At 41.9% G+C, this 17,863-nt stretch overlaps 1 pseudogene; it reads right to left on the reverse strand.

Moving 5' to 3' along the window:
* Positions 1–16,692: 16,692 nt before the first annotated feature.
* On the reverse strand, positions 16,693–17,268 carry LOC141988264 (interferon beta-like; annotated as a pseudogene).
* Positions 17,269–17,863: the final 595 nt, after the last annotated feature.

Consider the following 17,863-nt stretch of genomic DNA (forward strand, 5'->3'; position numbering starts at 1 on the left):
AAGACGCAGCACTCAGGAGAATAAATGAGGCTCTTTAGAGGCTCTCCGTGGGGTCTGAGAGGCACAACTGCCTGGAGTAGAAGTTTAGGTGGGGTGGCTGGAAATTGTAGCCAGAATCTCCTGAAGAAGATAGAAGTCAAGGTGGGGTGGGTTATAATTGTTTGGCATGAGTTTAACCTTGGAATGAGAAGGACTGTTTAAGCTCCTTATTTGCCAGGGGACTCCAGGGAGGTGGGAATCCAATTGTCCAGCATAAGGAATAGGAGTGGCACTGGGCTTTTAGGAGTCCATATGAACAACCAGTTGTACCTTGCAGAGCTTTCACTAAGACTATCGTTTGGGGTGAGACTGTGAGCCTGTAAACTAATAAAGAAGCCCCAACTGGGGGCTTTCCCCTCAAAAAAGTGGTTTCTCTAGGGATTTGTGAAACCTGAGTCCATACATGCTATAGAGGGGCATTAGGAGTCCTCGATCCTTTACAGGATAAAGTAGGACTTTTTACATGAGTAAAGCTAAACATGCATAAGGGTATTCAATATTGATGTTTTAATTTACAGCAGAGAGATCTCAATAAGTTACCAGGATGAGAAACTTTCCTGTTTATCAGCCCATGACTGCCTAATAAAATGGCAATGGATAATTCCTGTCATGAAGTTTAATGCTGCCAGTGCATTGTAATCCACAAAAATCATGCTGGAACTAGTGGGCATCTGAAGTGGCCCACAAATATCGCTTTGCAGGAGACTCCTATGCTATAGATGCCACTGGTTTGTTTCCAGCAGGACTATTAGTATATAGAATATAGGGGACTGAATTAACTCTTCTGATACATGCTCAGACAGTAGACTTTTTATGTGTAGGGGGATATGGCTGGAGAAACCCCTGAAGGAATCCTAACCTTCTTCAGGTCTTGTTCTGTGTTCTCCTACTTGTCAGTTCATGGATGCACCAAGCTGTCCAAAAATGCACCCTTAACACTAACGCAAGTGACCTGATTTAGAGAGAGTGAAAATCTTCAGAAAATACACTGGAATTTACATGTATTTCCATAATGTATATAGGCCATTCCACCGTGGGTTTTTATAGGATCCCACAGCAAGCATATTTGGGGTGGGTAAGTATTAGGATGAAAGACCTCCAAAGAAAACTTAAATGTTTGAGGAAATGGTATTGATGAGTCAGTATGTGGTTCTTTCACTTTGAGACAACACTAAACTGGTACCACAGTTAAGAGATGCTGTGACGTTGGAGGTTCCCTTTTTTAGTTGACGTGTAAGTGTTAAATCCTCAGTTGGTGACGTCAGTGGTGCATACATGTTTAAACCTGCTGAAAAATGTTCCCCTTATATGTAAAACTGGTAGCTGAAAGCCCATACGGTCTCACAGGTGCAATTCATAAAATCGTGTGTGTGTGTTGGTTTTTTTAAAGGCCAAAAATGGTTGAGGACTTAAATTAGATAGTAACAGACCACAAATCCATGATGATTGAACCTGATACTCCAAAGGAAAAAAGCTCTCCATTATGCTTGTAGCTCACTCAACAGATATTCTAGACTTCAACATAATGTTTGGGTTTAGCCTTTATTCAGACAAACTCACATTGCCTTCAATAAAACAGTATCTACTGGGGTATCTGGACTGTTTGCCTTTCTTACAGCTTTAGTCTATAAGGGCCTGGGTACTAGCGTGCTTTTGGAGGGGGGCTGTTCTCCAGTATTTTGTCTGTCTCCCTTGCTTTCTATGGAATACATACACTGCAATATGATTTGCTGCAGGGTTCTAAATTAACTGTCTCAACTCAGGAAAAACACGTGGGCATCATTGCCAGAGCAGGGAAGAGAGTGTCGACACATTTACACACTTAAATATGGATGCAGGAGCCTAACTTTAGGCATCCATTTTTTTTAAACTCTTGGACTATGTAATTCAATTGCTATGAAATATAGCAATTGCCCTGCTCAATGATACCCAAAGGTCCATCTAATATATCTATTGCTCACAGTGGCCAATCTCAGCCAGAGTAGGCAGTTAAGGGATAAGCAGCCCTCTCCTAACCCTGATTAGTTAGTTTGCTCTGAAGCTTGAGAACTTAGATCCTTTCCCAAACTCTTGTTTATTTTTTCAATATTTACTATTATAATTCTGTTTATTCTTGTTATCCTTGTCCAGTCCTTTTTTAATTCTTGCTAAGGCCTTGGCCTCAGTGATATCTTATGGGTTCCACAGGCTAATTGTGTTGGGTGGAGAAAAATTTTCCTTTTTAACAATTTGACATTTGCCACCTAAAATCAATCTTTTTTTAATGCCTAGAAAATTACTTTCCCTGAACTCATAGGCATTTAGTGAATTCCGGGGACACATTTACAACCTGTGACTTGTTCTAAAAGAGTGATTCCATAAGAATGGCCATACTGGGTCAGACCAAAGGTCCATCTATCCTAGTATCCTGTCTTCTGTCAGTGGCCAATGCCAGGTGCCGCAGAGGGAATCAACAGAAAGGCAGTAATCAAGTGATCCATCCCCTGTCGCCCATTTCCAGCTTCTGACAAACATGCTAAGGATAACAACAAGGAGTCCTTGTGGCACCTTAGAGACTAATACATTTATTTGGGCAAAAGCTTTTGTGGGCTAGACCCCACTTCATCAGATGCATGGACTGGAAAATACAGGAGCAGGTATAAATCTATGCCTTACCAAGCGTGAGGTCAGTCTAACGAGACAATTCAATTAACAGCAGGATACAATCCCTGCCCATCCTGGCAAATAGTCATTGATGGACCTATCCTCCATGAATTTATGTAGCCCTTTTTTTGAACCCTGTTACAGTCTTGGCCTTCACAACATCCTCTAGCGAAGAGTTCCACAGGTTGACTGTGTGTTGTATGAAGAAATACTTGTATTTGTTTCAAACCTGCTGCCTATCAATTACATTTGGTGACCCCTAGTTCTTGTGTTATGAGAAGGAGTAAATAACACTTCCTTATTTCCATTCTCCACACCAGTCATGATTTTATAGACCTTTATCATATCCCCTTAGCCATCTCTTTTCCAACCTGAAAAGTACCAGTCTTATTCATCTCTCCTCATACAGAAGCTGTTCCATACCCATAATCATTTTTGTTGCCCTTTTCTGAACCTTTTCCAATTCCAATATATCTTTTTTGAGATGGGGTGACCACTTCTGCATGCAGTATTCAAGATGTGGGCATACCATGGATTTATGTAGAGGCAATATGATATTTTCTGTCTTATTTTCTATCACTTCCTTAATGATTCCCAACATTCTGCTGGCTTTTTTGACTCCTGCTACAAATTGAGATAATGTTTTCACAGAACTATCCACAATGACTCCAAGGTCTCTTTCTTGAGTGGCAACAGCTAATTTAGATTCCATCATTTTGTATGTATAGCTGGGATTAGGTTTTCCAATGTGTATTACTTTGCATGTAACAACACTGAATTTCATCTGCCATTTTTTTGCCCTGTCACTCAGTTTTGTGAAATCCCTTTGTAATTCTTCACAGTCTGTCTTGAGTAATTTTGTGTTGTGTGCAAATTTTGCCACTTCACCATTTACCTCTTTTTCCAGATCATTTATGAATATGTTGAATAGGACTGGTCCCTTTACAAACCCCTAGGGGACACCACCTCTCTCCATTCTGAAAACTGACCATTTATTCCACCCTTTGTTTTCTATCTTTTAACCAATTACCAATCTATGAGAGGACCTTCCCTCTTATAACTTGACAGCTTATTTTGCTTACGAGCCTTTGGTGAGGGACCTTGTCAAAGGCTTTCTGAAAATCTAAGTACGCTGTATCTACTGGATCTCCCTTTCCACGTTTGTTGACCCTCCTCAAATAATTCTAGTAGATTGGTGAGGCATGATTTCCCTTTACAAAAACGATGGATGGTATCCATCCAGCAAATTATGTTCATCTTTGAATCTGACAATTCTGTTCTTTAATATAGTTTCAACTAGTTTGCCCAGTCCTGAAATCAGACTTACTGGCCTGTAATTGCCGGCATAGGCACAGACTTTTGCTCCCGTCCTTGGGTGCTCGACCCCCCTCTGCCCCCAGCCCTGTCCCCACTCCTGCCCCTCCCCAACTCCTCTCCCTCCCTGCTCCTATTCCAACTCCTTCCCCAAATTCCCTCCCTGGCTCAGCCTCTTCCCCGACTCCTCCCCTTAGCACACCACGTTCCCGCTTCTCCCCCTCCCTCCCAGGATGCTGCCAAACAGCTGTTTGGCAGCATCTGGGCAGGAAACGCTGGGAGGAGTGGGGATGCAGAATGCTCGGATGTGGGGAGAGCTTGGCTGCCGGTGGGTGCAGAGCACCCACTAATTTTTCCCCATGGGTGCTCCAGCCCTGGAGCACCCACAGAGTCAACGCCTATGGTTTGTATGGCTCCTAGGTGCAATATGACCAGCTCAAGGCCCCTCTCCAGCCACTCCCCATAATTGAGGGTCCGTTTCAGCATTTAGCTGTGGATATTCTGGGTCCCTTCCCTAAGAAGACACCCAGAGGAAAACTGTACATGCTGACTTGCGTGGCCACAAGACCAGGGCCAGCACCACCTCTGGCCGCAATTTTCATAAAGATGTGTTCAGCTATTGAAGATCTAATCCTCCCAGAATAAATGTAACATTTTAATGGACTCTCATTTGGCTGGCACCAACTGTGGCTGCAAGTTTCATAAAGATGTGTGCAGTTATTGAGGATCTAATCCTCCCAGAAAAAATGTAACATTTTTATGGTGTGACGTTGTGTACCTCGTGGGAACACCCTAGACGCCCAATGTTCATCCTTATAATATGATTGTGTGGTATGTAATGCAAAGTTTGTTGTATCGGGTGTCTTTGGAAGGCTCATGATGCACTTAGCATTGTGGTCATAGTGATGTTATAATAATTGTTGTTACAGCAATGTTATAGGTTATAATTTCATGTATATAGTTGTGAGGCTGAAAATGTGTTTTCATGGCTTAAAATAAACCCAAGCAAAAACTCTCCAAGACCAGAGAGTCAGTTCACACGTCATCAGGGCATGTATGGGACAAACCCAGCCCAGCCTCACAGGAACAAAGGACACCTGCCTAGGCATCAACAAAAGAATCTGTTGGACTCTTGAGTGAGTCACCCCCCACCCCCTTCCTTTGGACAGTTTGGGACTGCGATGAGGTAATGCTCACCTGACTCTAAAGTGGGGCAGGGGGGACAAAGCCAAGAGGGAAGAAAGAATATGAAAAAAGGGAGAGATGTTTGCCATGCTCTTCCTCTCTCTTCCAGCTACATCTACAGACATCATCATACCAAGCGACTGAAGTGCTGATGAAAGGGGAGAGTCTGGCTGAAGAGCAACCCTCCCAGAAGAAATATAACAGGGCCGGTGCCAACTCTGGCCACAAGTTTCATAAAGATGTGTTCAGATATTGAGGATCTAATCCTCCCAGAAGAAATGTAACATTTTCATGGACTCTTATTGTGATTGTGATATGTTTTCTCCCAATAGTATACACAACTCCATTGGTGAAATGCTGTTTAATATGAAAGTATAATTAGTCAAAATAATAAGGGCCAAATTATGGTAATCTTTGCTTGTGGGGTACTGCACAGTAAGGCAGGGAGAGCTTGTATTTAACAAACTACTAGTATTTAAACATAGTGGAACACAGTAACCAGGGCCTGCAGTTATGGTCTGCTGTTCCAGCTCTCACGAGGCCAGATGACCTCTGTCTCTACAGTTACACCCTCATCCTTATGTAACAATAGCAGCTCCACACAGCATGGCTATTTCTAGTGGTGAATGGGGTGAAAGCAATCCCTTCTCCATAGTTTCTGTAGAGGGAGCGGCTGTAATATGTCTGCTTACACTAACTGAGGCTTGGCCTACACTAAAAATATAGGTCAACATAACTGTGGCACTGAGGTATGAAAGAGCTATATCCCTGAGCACTGTAGCTATGCCACCTTAACCCCCAGTGTAGCTGCAACTAGGTCAATAGAAGAATGCTTCTGTTCACCTAGCTACCATTGCTCAGAGATGGTGTTCCTATAGCAATGGAAAAAAACCCAAACCTTCCACCGCCATTGTCTGTCTACACTACACACTTACAGCACCATAGCTACAACATTATAACTATGCTGCTGTAGTGCCCATAGTGTAGACGTGGCCTGAGTGCAAGGAAGGTACTGTTGGTATCCATCAGCCGCACAAAGGGGTCATGTGTGTCTGGTGGGTGAAGAGCATGACCATAGACACACTCCTTATATGCACATGCTGTGGTGGTGGGGTGGGGTGTATGTAGGCCCGCACCAAAGAGAGCATATATTATTGTTGGTCTGTAGATGCAGCAATTGCCACTTGAGGGACACTGGGAGAGTATGCTCCCAAGACTAGGAACGCCTTTAGCCTCCACCACTCAGGCAGTGCAGCTCCCCCTCCCACTCTTAGAGCCATAACTGAGTGCCACATGTGTGTATTTGTTATAACATTGCATTGGTCAAGAATCATCACTTTATATTGTATATGCTATATTGTGACTATAAGATCATATTTCCTTTTTTTAAAAAATAAAAAAACCAAGGAGATATACCTATCTCATAGAACTGGAAGGGACCTTGAAAGGTCATTGAGTCCAGTCCCCTGCCTTCACAGCAGGACCACATAGTGTCCCTTATTTTTGCCCCAGATCCCTAAATGGCCCCTCTCAAGGATTGAACTGACAACAACCCTGGGTTTAGCAAGCCAATGCTCAAACCACTGAGCTATCCCTCCCTTCTGAATATGTAAACCCCTCCCCCCAGCCCTTTTGTCAAGATGTAACCACCTTATGTAAAATTGAGCAAAATGCTTTAAGCGGTTCAGGCACATGATGTGAGGAAAATATACACACTGAAACTGTGTTGTGGTTACAGATGTATGTCCCAGGCCTATCTCCTTCAGTCCTGCGTCTCAGGGTATACAGCACTCTAGATCTGCTAGAAGCTGTACAAGGGAGACTGTCTCTACAATGTAAACAGGTGAAGTGGTTTAAGACATACTTGCTTTTCTTGGGCAAGACCTCATAAGGTCAGAGGACATGTCCTTCAATTTTGCTCAGTTTTGCTGTGTAAAAGAATGAAAGCTGGCACCTCCTGCAGTAGAAAACCTCCCAAACATTTTAGAAACTAATCAGCCACTATATTAAGTCACACGTGCTGTCCTTCCCTCTGTTTATATACAAAACCAGAATACAAGCAGAATAGCTGTACTGTGCTGAGAGCAGGGTGTGTGCTGGGAAGTCTCTATGCCCCTTGGACTCTGTCATGCCTTTCTTTGCAGCAGAATGGAGGGCTGCGGGTGTAGCCACTAGACAGGTCTGTGCTGCAGTAGGTGACAACCAATGTATGAGGTGTATAGGAACCCCATTTGTCTCTACCACTAGAGCACCAGTGCAGCTATTCCATGCCAACCCAGCAGGCGAAGGGGCAAAATATTCCACTGAAAGCCAGATTTTTGAGTTTTGTTGAGAGGTGGCAGCATTTGGCCCCATATGTTCTGTATTTCTTGCCTCATTTTCTTGCTAAGGATCTTTGCATACCATAATCTTCCCTTTTCTGTGACCTCATAACTTCCATAGTGAGTTGTTTCTAATGTCATAAGCAGTGGTGACATGTGGTAGATAAGCAGCAGTCGACGAACTTAAGATGTACAATGTATAGCATGTCCTCAAGCTTAAAAAAAAAAAAAAGCCCGAGTACTGATTTGTTCTTAATCCTTATTTACAACCTTCAACCAAATTTTTTGAATTTATGTGAACACATTGGATTAGAATGAACAATCCTGAATCCTTGGATAATTAGGGTAGTTTAAAGACATAGTAATGGAAACCAAGTGCTCCACCTAACAAAAAGCAATAACTTGGGAGTTCTCAGGACTAGTCAGATACAGGGCCAGAATAAGGTGTAGTGATTCTTTCCCCAAGTACAGGGTATCAATCTAGTGCTCAAGATAATGTTAAAAGGTGCAGTCCAGGTACCCCACACTACTACATTGCCCAAGGAAATGTGGTTCAACAAGGGGGCAAAGCTATGCACCAGCTAATGCATTCCAAGTTGCTAATACATAGTCATCATCTTCTGCACAGAAGCACAATGTATGTGCATGGCCATGAACAAAATGATGCTTGTTTGACTAATGGCAAAATTGTCAATTCCATATCCCTGCCATCTTATTTTATCCTTTTGTCTGACCTCTTTTCCTTGCCTAACTCTAAAGCAAAGATCAAGCAGAGTGCACGCTAGCTATTCTGAAGCACCAAGGTAAATTGGTTTGATGTCAAAATTGCAAAACGGATATGGAGTGAGGCTAACCCAGATATGATCCCATACTTTATTGCATTTGATAAAGTGCCACACAGAATTGAAAATAGTGGTATATTACACTATAATACAAACAAGTAGCATCATGTTTTTTTCTATATTTCCCAAACTTGGATGACCTGCTGAGGGGGAAAATTGCTCTAATGAAAACACTAGAGGTTAGCATATAAAGTGTAGACACTTTACTTTGACAGAATGGGCAAGAAAAATATTGGCCCAGCCAAAGCGTAGAAGCAACTTGATGTAATCTCTCTTCAAGCAGGCCATTTTAACTCTTCACTTTTACAAACTATCTTCAGACACTTTATCTAAACTCCCCGTCAGTAATGACTAACCTGGGAAAAGCAAAGGATAGAAAAAGCAGGTGGAGATCATCCAAATAGACTGTTGTTGCCAAGTCTGTTGGCATCTACAGGAAACCAAGAAAGTCAGCAAGGCCAGGGCCGGCGCCGACTCTTTTTATGACACTCCCCCCCCGCCCCCATTTTTAGACCCGCTCATGAGATTTTGGCTACTTTATAATTGGACCTAGAAGAAGTACACCTGATTTTTGGATCTGTTTTTGATTCTTAAACATGGAGCAAACTCATATCCCGCCTGTCAAAAAACACAGAAAGCGAGATACATATTTTTCCTGTGGTGGGTTTTTTTCACAATTTTTAGTGTCTTTTTTTCTTCATGTTCATCCCTGTATATTTATACAAGGTACCCAGTTTACTGTTCCACCATTTTTGTTTTGGAGAGGATGTTTTCTCCATTCTACTAGACACTGTTATGTTTATTGTCCTACCACCATCATAAAAACTGTTTCACAAAGCTAGAGGTTTTATAAAATGCCAAATGCTGTTGGGCTGTCCAGTCCATAAATAGCTTTTAGAAAATAACAGATCTTCCAACCAGGTCTAAATAATTATCTTCTATATTTCCCTTACTCCTACTGTTCATCTAACAATTATGACACCACAACAAAATTCATGGCATATTTACCACATCATTTCTCTTCCTTTTCCTTTCTCTTGGTCTGTGTCAAGGTTGCCTGTACTTCTCCTTTTCTGGACAGCTTCATCTCCCTGTTAGACCAAAACCGTGCTAGATAACTAGTAAGGGCCATCAAATAAACCCCTTTCATCCTGATTTCCCTTGAGTGGCTTTCCAACGTTGGGGAGCTTTTTGGCTAAAAGACAAGCTCATCTTGGCCTGTATTCGTCTGAACTTCTGACAATGTGCAACCCTTCAACACAACTCCTTTCACAAAAGAACAATTTCATATCTAGTGGGGTGATTGTTTTCAATTACCTGTCTGTGTATTCATGCTGGTGATGGTCAAATGCACATATAGTTGCAGTATGTATGCAACTGACATTTGCAAAATAATAAAATGTTAAACTATCTTCTATGTTGAAATGTTATGACTTTCAAAAACATATACTAAATATACAAGTCAGAATGCATCAATTCTCCCTATGTATAAGTCTGTGTGGTATACATCTGCTCCTTGAACATCTGTCAGATACTTCTTTGTATAATGTATAAGAAAATGTAAGTGCACTGATATGACACACAGGATCACAACACAGACTGACGTATAAGCAGAAGGACATAAATAGATAAGACAGAGGTGCTATAGTTGTTACCTAAACACAAAATATTACACAAGGTGAAGAACCTCCACAAGCTATGGCAAAGGTGCTTCCAAGTCACAGGAACGATGTTTTTCATGCTCATACTCACAGAGTAAAACATACTCTTCAGTCTAGATTTGTTTTCATTTCAGGTCACGGAAAAACATCAAAGAAAGGGCTTAACCCTAAGAGGCACTAACCTCTTCCTGCAAGGTACTGAGCACTCTGAACTCCACCTGAAGTAGTGGGCGCGCAGCACTTCTCGGAATTAGGCCCAAAGACTGAACAAATAGAAATTTTCCATGACAGAGAACACACAGTGACTGTAACATGCTGCATCTTAAGGACAAGATGGCAGCTGCACTAGGCAGGGAGAAAATCTACTTTAAAAAGTGTAGTATTTAGAAAATAGCTTTTAATTTACATTGCTACATGTGGAAAGAATAGCTAGACATAATAGGCAAGACTTTGCCACCCCTACTCACACTGAGTAATACCTCCCTCTACTAACACTGATTTCAATGGGCCTTGCTTGTGGGGTATTGTACTAGTCAACCTAAGGGTGGCAGAATCTGGCCCAACATGAGAACAATGGGCCAGATCCTCAGCTCATGGAATGCAGCATGGCACCATTGGCTGGCCCAATATCATTAGAAGAATCCAGATAACCCAGAGTAGAAGTCAGTTACAGTGATTGGTGCAAGAGGGTCAGAGCCAGAGCCTGACAATAATATTCATATATAAACACAGAGAGAGAGAGAGAGAGATCAACACTCAGAGATCATCCAGACCTCTGAGATAATAATAGAGAGCCCCTGACTAAGCCAGCCCTGATTACGGAATGGGCTCCACTTGAGAGAAATTGGGTGATTCCAGGTTTAACTGCTGAGTGGGCCCAGCTGAAGAAGGGCTGGAGGAAAGAGAATGCAGGGAGTCAAAAGGGGCCAGCAGGTCCTTGAGTGAGCAGGGGGGCACCTTGAATATCTGGAGAACAGATTGGGAGACTCAGAAGGGAAGTAAAGAGGTGAGGAAGGAAATGGTGCAGGGAAAACTGCAATATGGGTAGAGGATTTGATGTAGCTGTGCAGTACAGGGCCCTGGGCTGTAACTCAGAATTGAGGTTGGGACTGGATTCCCCTACCAGCCCCAAGGAAGTGGTGTACAAGGGTAGCTGAGCCCAGTGAGGGAGCTGCAGGTTGAATGTGACCTTGCTGAAGAAGAGCTGTGGAGGGAGTGGATGCTTTTTATTTCTGTTCAGATAGTTTTGAACTTTAGTTTGGATAGCTGACCCTGGAAGGAATGGGCTAAAGACTGTGCCCTGGCTGGAGGGATGAGTTATCTGAAAGAAACCACCACAGCCCCAGAGTGACTGGTGACAAGGGCTGCTACCCCACAAGGACACTGTGTTGCCATGCCTGGCCCTGAGGAAGTGCATAGCAGTGAGTAAACCCTGTTACAATGCTTTTTCTTGCATTGCTTTAACTGCAGCATGTCTGAAACAACTATATTTTTGTAGTTTTCCTTGTCCACTCTCTTTTCCTATACCTCATGGCAAGCACTGTATCTCCACCCTGGTCTACATCCAGCTCTACTTCCTTCAAAGGCAAGCTCACTGATGATAGCACCTCTGGCAAACAGTAAATGACTGACTGTCCTTGGCCACTTTTATATTGCATGAGTACATGTGCTGCCAGGCCCCTATCTGCAGAAGGGATCCTTTCAGCAGCAAATCAGCATGAAGTGATTTACTTTGTCCATATTGGATACAAGGTTAAGGGGCTGGGGGAATCACTCCAGGTTGCACTTGCTTTTGAAATCTTTACTTCCATATTCCATAAGTCCTTTGGAAGAAATTTCATACAAAATGAAATCAAAGATTGCCTACTTGAAACTTCCTTTTCTTTGGATGGGATAGGTATTGCTGGTAAGTCATATAAATAATTGTGATGCTAAGAATAGAATTTACTTAGCTCCTGGCCTAGCCCAAATTTGGTTGGTGGGTTTATTTTTATTTTTTGTTTCTTAATTCTACATAAATTGTGCTGCCTTGGAACAATAAACAAACTCCAAACTAGAAAAGCCACATTCTGTGTGTTAAGGGCTGGCTTCCTCTCTCCTTTACTTTCACTGAGCGGTACTTTTATTCCATGAGTTGTCCCCTGATTTCAGTGGGGAACTTTACTAATAAGATACTAAAAGTGTGTGCTGCAGCAGAATTGATCCCTTGTTGCCACATTTTCAAGAGCTCAGTTTCCATTTGGGTGCTTTAGTGAAGTGGACAGACTTTCAAAAGTGATCCATAGCTGCCTGCTCCCACCATTCTAGCCTTTTGACAATCGGATGCTAAATGTTTGTCAGTGCCCTAATTATGTTCTTCTTCAAAAGCAGAAGGAATGTGGGATCTTTTATGGTGGAGTAGTTCCGAGACATTGTAGCTCAGGATACTAGAACAGACTAGATGCTACAATTCAGCTAATTAAAATGATTGTAGTTGCTTGCTGAACTACGTTTCCCAGGATTATTTCAACCTAAGATCAGAACTCTTCCTCTTCCCAGTCTGGAAAGTCTTGCTAGAGTGTCTTAAACAGCATAGTGTAGAGCCCATCCAACCAGGTATGCATGTACGTCTAAACAACTCAGTTTCATTAGCCCTGGTTTAGCTACTCTCTCCAAAAACTGGAATTTAAATTTTCCTGTAATTATATGCTTTCTTAAATACTCTTTTTTTTTTCACCAGCTCACTACCTGTCTGAGGTCATGACCTGCATGGTTCAGGATTGCTTGTGCGTTTGTCACTCTCAGGATTTCAAAGCCAGTAAATAAATAACCGATGGCCACGAGGCCAGAGCGGGGCTGGCCCCTGCCGGTGGCCGCGAGTGAGTCTCACAGATTGAAACAAATTCACTGCCTCAGTTCCCTCAACACAGCAGGCCATTCTGTGGGCCCCAATCAGAACGTTTGGGTCATCCAACATCCTTCTGTTGCAATGCAGCACTTATATGCACAAAAACGGAGCCTTCTCTCCCAGCTCAGATGACCTGACCTTGGCCAGTTCATCCCCTTCCTTCCTCTTGTCCAAATGTCCTGTGGGTCTTCCCCTGTTGATTTCTTTTAGAACCTTTTGTTTTTGTCATCTGACTCTTTGTCGACCTTCAGTAACTTTCCTCTCCTATCCCCCATTCTCCTAAACACCAACTTGGCCAAACTGCTTCCCTACTTAGGATAATTATGTTGTCATTAGAACATCGTTTTAAAACGACGTGTTTCCGAGTGTCCTCAGCCTAGTGAGTTCCTGCTGTACGTCCTGTCCAACAGGGTGGATACACATCGAAACTGGTTTCCTATGATTAGGAAATTTCATGACGACAACTTCAGAATATCAACTAGTATTCACTAGTCTTACAGACAGACCTCCCCGCACACAAACAAATCAAGCCATATGAATCAGGCATGTGTACACTCAAGTCAGCAATTCTATCGCTCAGTTTTCTGACCGACTGGTGCCACCCCTCCACACCCCCCAAATCAGGCTTGTGTGCTCCTTGCCACCAAGAACCAGTTTGGTGTACAGAGTGTATTAAACTTTCAGAATTAACATGAACAATGCCTAAAAATTACCGATATCCAACATTCAAAATTATAGTAATAAACCTGCTGGTGGTTCAGATCAAGTTTTGTGTGGGTGGATAGTAGTTCTGTAAATACTACTTGGCACTGAAAGGATGGGGACAGGGAATCTAGTGGGACCACAGCTGAGACAGATGATGCAGTTCTCTGTGTCTGGAGAGACCTTTTCGATCAGTGGAGAGACCATAGAATCTGCTGAGTCTGGAGATGGAATGACAGCCACTTCCATGAGGAAGTTGACAGACGAACCCGCCCCTCCTGCCCATGATTGAAACGATGTGGGAGAATGTCAGAAGGAGATATTCACAAATATTTCCTCTCTTTTAAGAAATGCGAGCTGGGATTCCCCATAGGCATGGCTGCTTGTTATGATTTGGGTGATAGTGTCAAAGAGCTCAACAGAACACTCTGTTCAGCATGGCCCTTTTTTTATTAAAGGTGTAATGGAATGAGGGGAATAGTTTTCCCCCAGAGCTGTATGGGTTTGGTGTTAGACATTTTCAGAAGAATTCCGTATTTTTCCTGGGTAGTAACTGACTGATGTATTCCACCAAATGGGGAGCTGCATTTTAGAGGTGACAAAAAGAAACTTTGATAATCCTAGTACAAAATGGTCTGTTCCTGCTCTCATTATGCACATGTAATTTTGTTTGTGGTGTTCGCCCAAGAATGAATTTAGCCTGGGCGCACACAGAGGTAATGGGATCAGGTGGTGGGGCCACAAACCTGACAAGAGTGCATGTGAGCACAGACTTAATATTGGGGGCAGTGCTAGTAAATATATTGTGGGTAGGTGCTGGATATATACAAACCAGATTTGATTTTGGTGGGGGGAGAGGGTACGTGAATGCACATAAACCTGTTTGATGGGGTATGGGCAGGCTAATTACAAACTAAAAATTGATGTGTATTAAGGGGTGCATGCAGTCTTGTTTAGTGGGGGAAAGGGGACCAATCTAGCGTCTTCCAACACAACCGTCTACTACACCAAACGTCCAAACTGACAAGTTTTTTGGGGGGAAAAGTAACCTGGTAAAAAGCAGAATAGGAAAAGGTGGCAGACCTCAGGTGAGGTGTGTGGTCTGTTTGAATGGAAAGGCTAATTATCATTCAGTAACGATTATTTTTAATATGGAATTACCGTGAATGGGGACACTGATTCGTCAATGTATTTAAGCATGTTCCTAACTGGAAGCACTAACATCAATGGGATGGCCCACATACTTTGAATTAGTCACCTGCATAAGTACTCTTTGAATTGGGGTTTTAAGGCTGAACAATGCCAGGGCTTTTTTTATTCTCCTTTTTTTCTTTTTGGTTCAATAGGTATTTAATTCAAATCATTACTACTATAGGTTGCCACTTTATATAAAATATTTATAAGTAACAAATATCTATGGTAAATACATAAATAAGAAGAATAAATAAACAGACTGACATAAATATCCTGTTACAAATATTGTAAAATGATCTGAAAATATTTTCACAGTACAGAGAGAATAAATAGTAACAACAGCTTTTAAAATTCCACTGCATCTCATTTTAAATCATGTGTAAAATATTACTTGATTTCGGTTAGTACTTCTAAAAATGTTGGTATTTAAATGTCTAAACTTCTTTGTATGTCCTATATTTGAAAAACCCATCATTCCATATGGATTCTCCTGCTAGCACGGAGGCTGAACGGCTTGTCTTTTATGAAATAATTGGTATCTCTTCACATTCATCCTGGGGAACTGTAGGTGCTTTCTTCCTGGTCAGAGAGTCCCATTTTCCATCACTGCAACCACACGTCTCCAGATGCCCAACTTGTTGATGAGTCTGTGTTTGGAATCTCTGAATGGAACTCTCACCTCATGTAGTTTCTGAGAGATTTTTGCAAAAGTGGCAGGAAATATGTTGGAAAATTTCCTGGCTTGCCACCTTGCCATTCCTCTTCAGGGTCACTCGAGGCTTGAAAACCCCTTGGGGCCACCTGAAATGTCTCTCTCCATTCTGACATTAGAGGGAAATTATGCACATTTTTTTTTCTTTGAAAGTTTTTCCAGTTTACAATTGTTATGCTGTTATACTGTAGTTAAACTGCATGTTACGGTTCAGAGATGAGATTTGATCAGAGAGGAGTTGAACCACAGAAATATAGAGCAAATACATAATGTCAACAATGTTTAAGGTCTAACCCTTAATTTTCTTGTAACTTTTTTGCATCAATATCCTTCATTTTGCAATTTAAATTTTGAGTAAATCAACAGAGTATTATCACATAAACTGTAATATGTTAGCATTTCATTATGGAGTGAGTGTATTGCATAATACAAGGTCAAGTATTATGGAGTCTTAGAAGACATTGTGGGAAAGATCAGTAGAGAGGAGGGAATCCACCGCACGGTACAATTTCATCCAACTGTTTTAACCTCCGTCATCGCTGCATCCTCAGATGGAATGAAATGAGATTTGGTTGAAACACAAAGGGAAAAATACATTTTTCCATTGTATTAATATCAATACATTAAATGAAAATATCTTTTCATGCCTCATAATCTCACCAGTCTTGTGCTCAGTTCATATGTTTTATAAATGTCTCTAGGAAACTTGTCAAGCTGTGGAATATGATGAGGACCGATTAATAAATAGCAACCATGATCATAATAGAAACACACTACATATCTGGAAGTCAGAGTACTTTGCAGATGGAGGGAAACTATCATTATTTGATGATCAAAGTACTGGTGAGGTGGCTAAGGATTCCAAATATGTGTACTTTGTTGCATGGACTGCCAATTATGTAGTGCATAACAGCACCTGATATGTGGGAGATTATGAAGAATCACAAACCTAAATAACAGAAGAAACACAGAAAAATAAATCCATGTAATTTGCAAATCCATTTCCAGCAGAGGACGGGAAGAGCCTGAAGCTGCTGCCATGGAAATCAATTGCTATTTGGCCATTGACCCTGTAGAAGAAGGATCAGGCCTTGTATAAACAGTGTTATAAAATATCTGCTATCTCTGGTCAGCTGTATAATTGACACTAATATTCATTCATTTACTCCAAGGAAAAGATTTGTACTGTACCTTAGTTACTCAGCCTTCGAGTGAGTTTGTCAATCAGTACAAAACATCTGGGTATTTCTACGCGAATGATCTCCCAGGCACACAGGCTGTATTGCTTTTCTTTCAGGAAAGCATCTATCCCCTGAAAGTATCATTTCACTCTCCCACTGGTGAGCTGGAGGTCCTCACTTTCTGGCTTGGATAATTCCTTCTCCATTTGTGCTCTCAAACATGCCTCCAGCCACTGAATTTGCTGGTAAAGTGCACTTTGGAACCTGACTAGGGAAGTCCCATCCCAGGCACTTTGGGTGAGGTTTTTGCTAAAGATGTTGAAGATCTCCTAAAGGATCTCTTGGGTTGCCACCTTGGCATTCTCCTTCTGGGACACTGGAAGTTGGGCAACATCCTGGGTGGGCTTGAAAGCTGCCCTTTCACTTATGCGTTGTGGGGGGAAACTTCCACTCATTTTCTTCAGAAGCTCCAAGCTCTTTTTGTTCATTTTGTTCTGCTGGAAGTGAAGCATGGTACAGAGCTGACATGCGATTCCAGTAGAGAAGAGCAGTATAAGGCAAACATGCAGCAAACACCAGGTGGTCATGATGATGTCTATACAGTCCTTTTCTTTGTGTGGAACCTTGAGACTGGAGTTTGAGGGTCCTACCTGGACTGCTGTGTCTTTCCTTTGTCTCTGAATTTAAGTATTTGGTTGGAGAATGTTTCTTTGATCATTTTCTATTTACAAGATTTTCCTTCTTGGAGGTTTCAGAGTTTTTCTTTGTTTTTCTTTTTTCTAGTTCTTTTACCACGTTACCTCCCTTTTTTTGGCGGGGTGGGGGTGAAAGTGACCACCAAGACAATACACAACCCTGTTAACTCATCTTGAATCCACATACATACATTAATTTCTATGATTTAACACCTGTATCATAAAAGAAGGTCATCCACAATTCCAAAGTGGTGTGGAAAAGACCTTCAATTCATCAGACAGTGCACTTCCCATTCATAACAGCTTTCATTTGAGAGACAGAAATAGTTTAGGAATATTTAAAGTTTGCTAGGCATGGAGGAAATAAATGTGAGAGGAAAGGGTTAGGCCTCCCAAAAATATTGGCAAATCTCAACTTTAACCATTTCCTCCGATTTAGAAGGCACATTTAAAATCTAGACAACACAAATCATCGGTATCTTCCTTC

This window comes from Natator depressus, chromosome 5 (assembly GCF_965152275.1).
Source record: "Natator depressus isolate rNatDep1 chromosome 5, rNatDep2.hap1, whole genome shotgun sequence".
Classification (NCBI taxonomy): Eukaryota; Metazoa; Chordata; order Testudines; family Cheloniidae; genus Natator; species Natator depressus.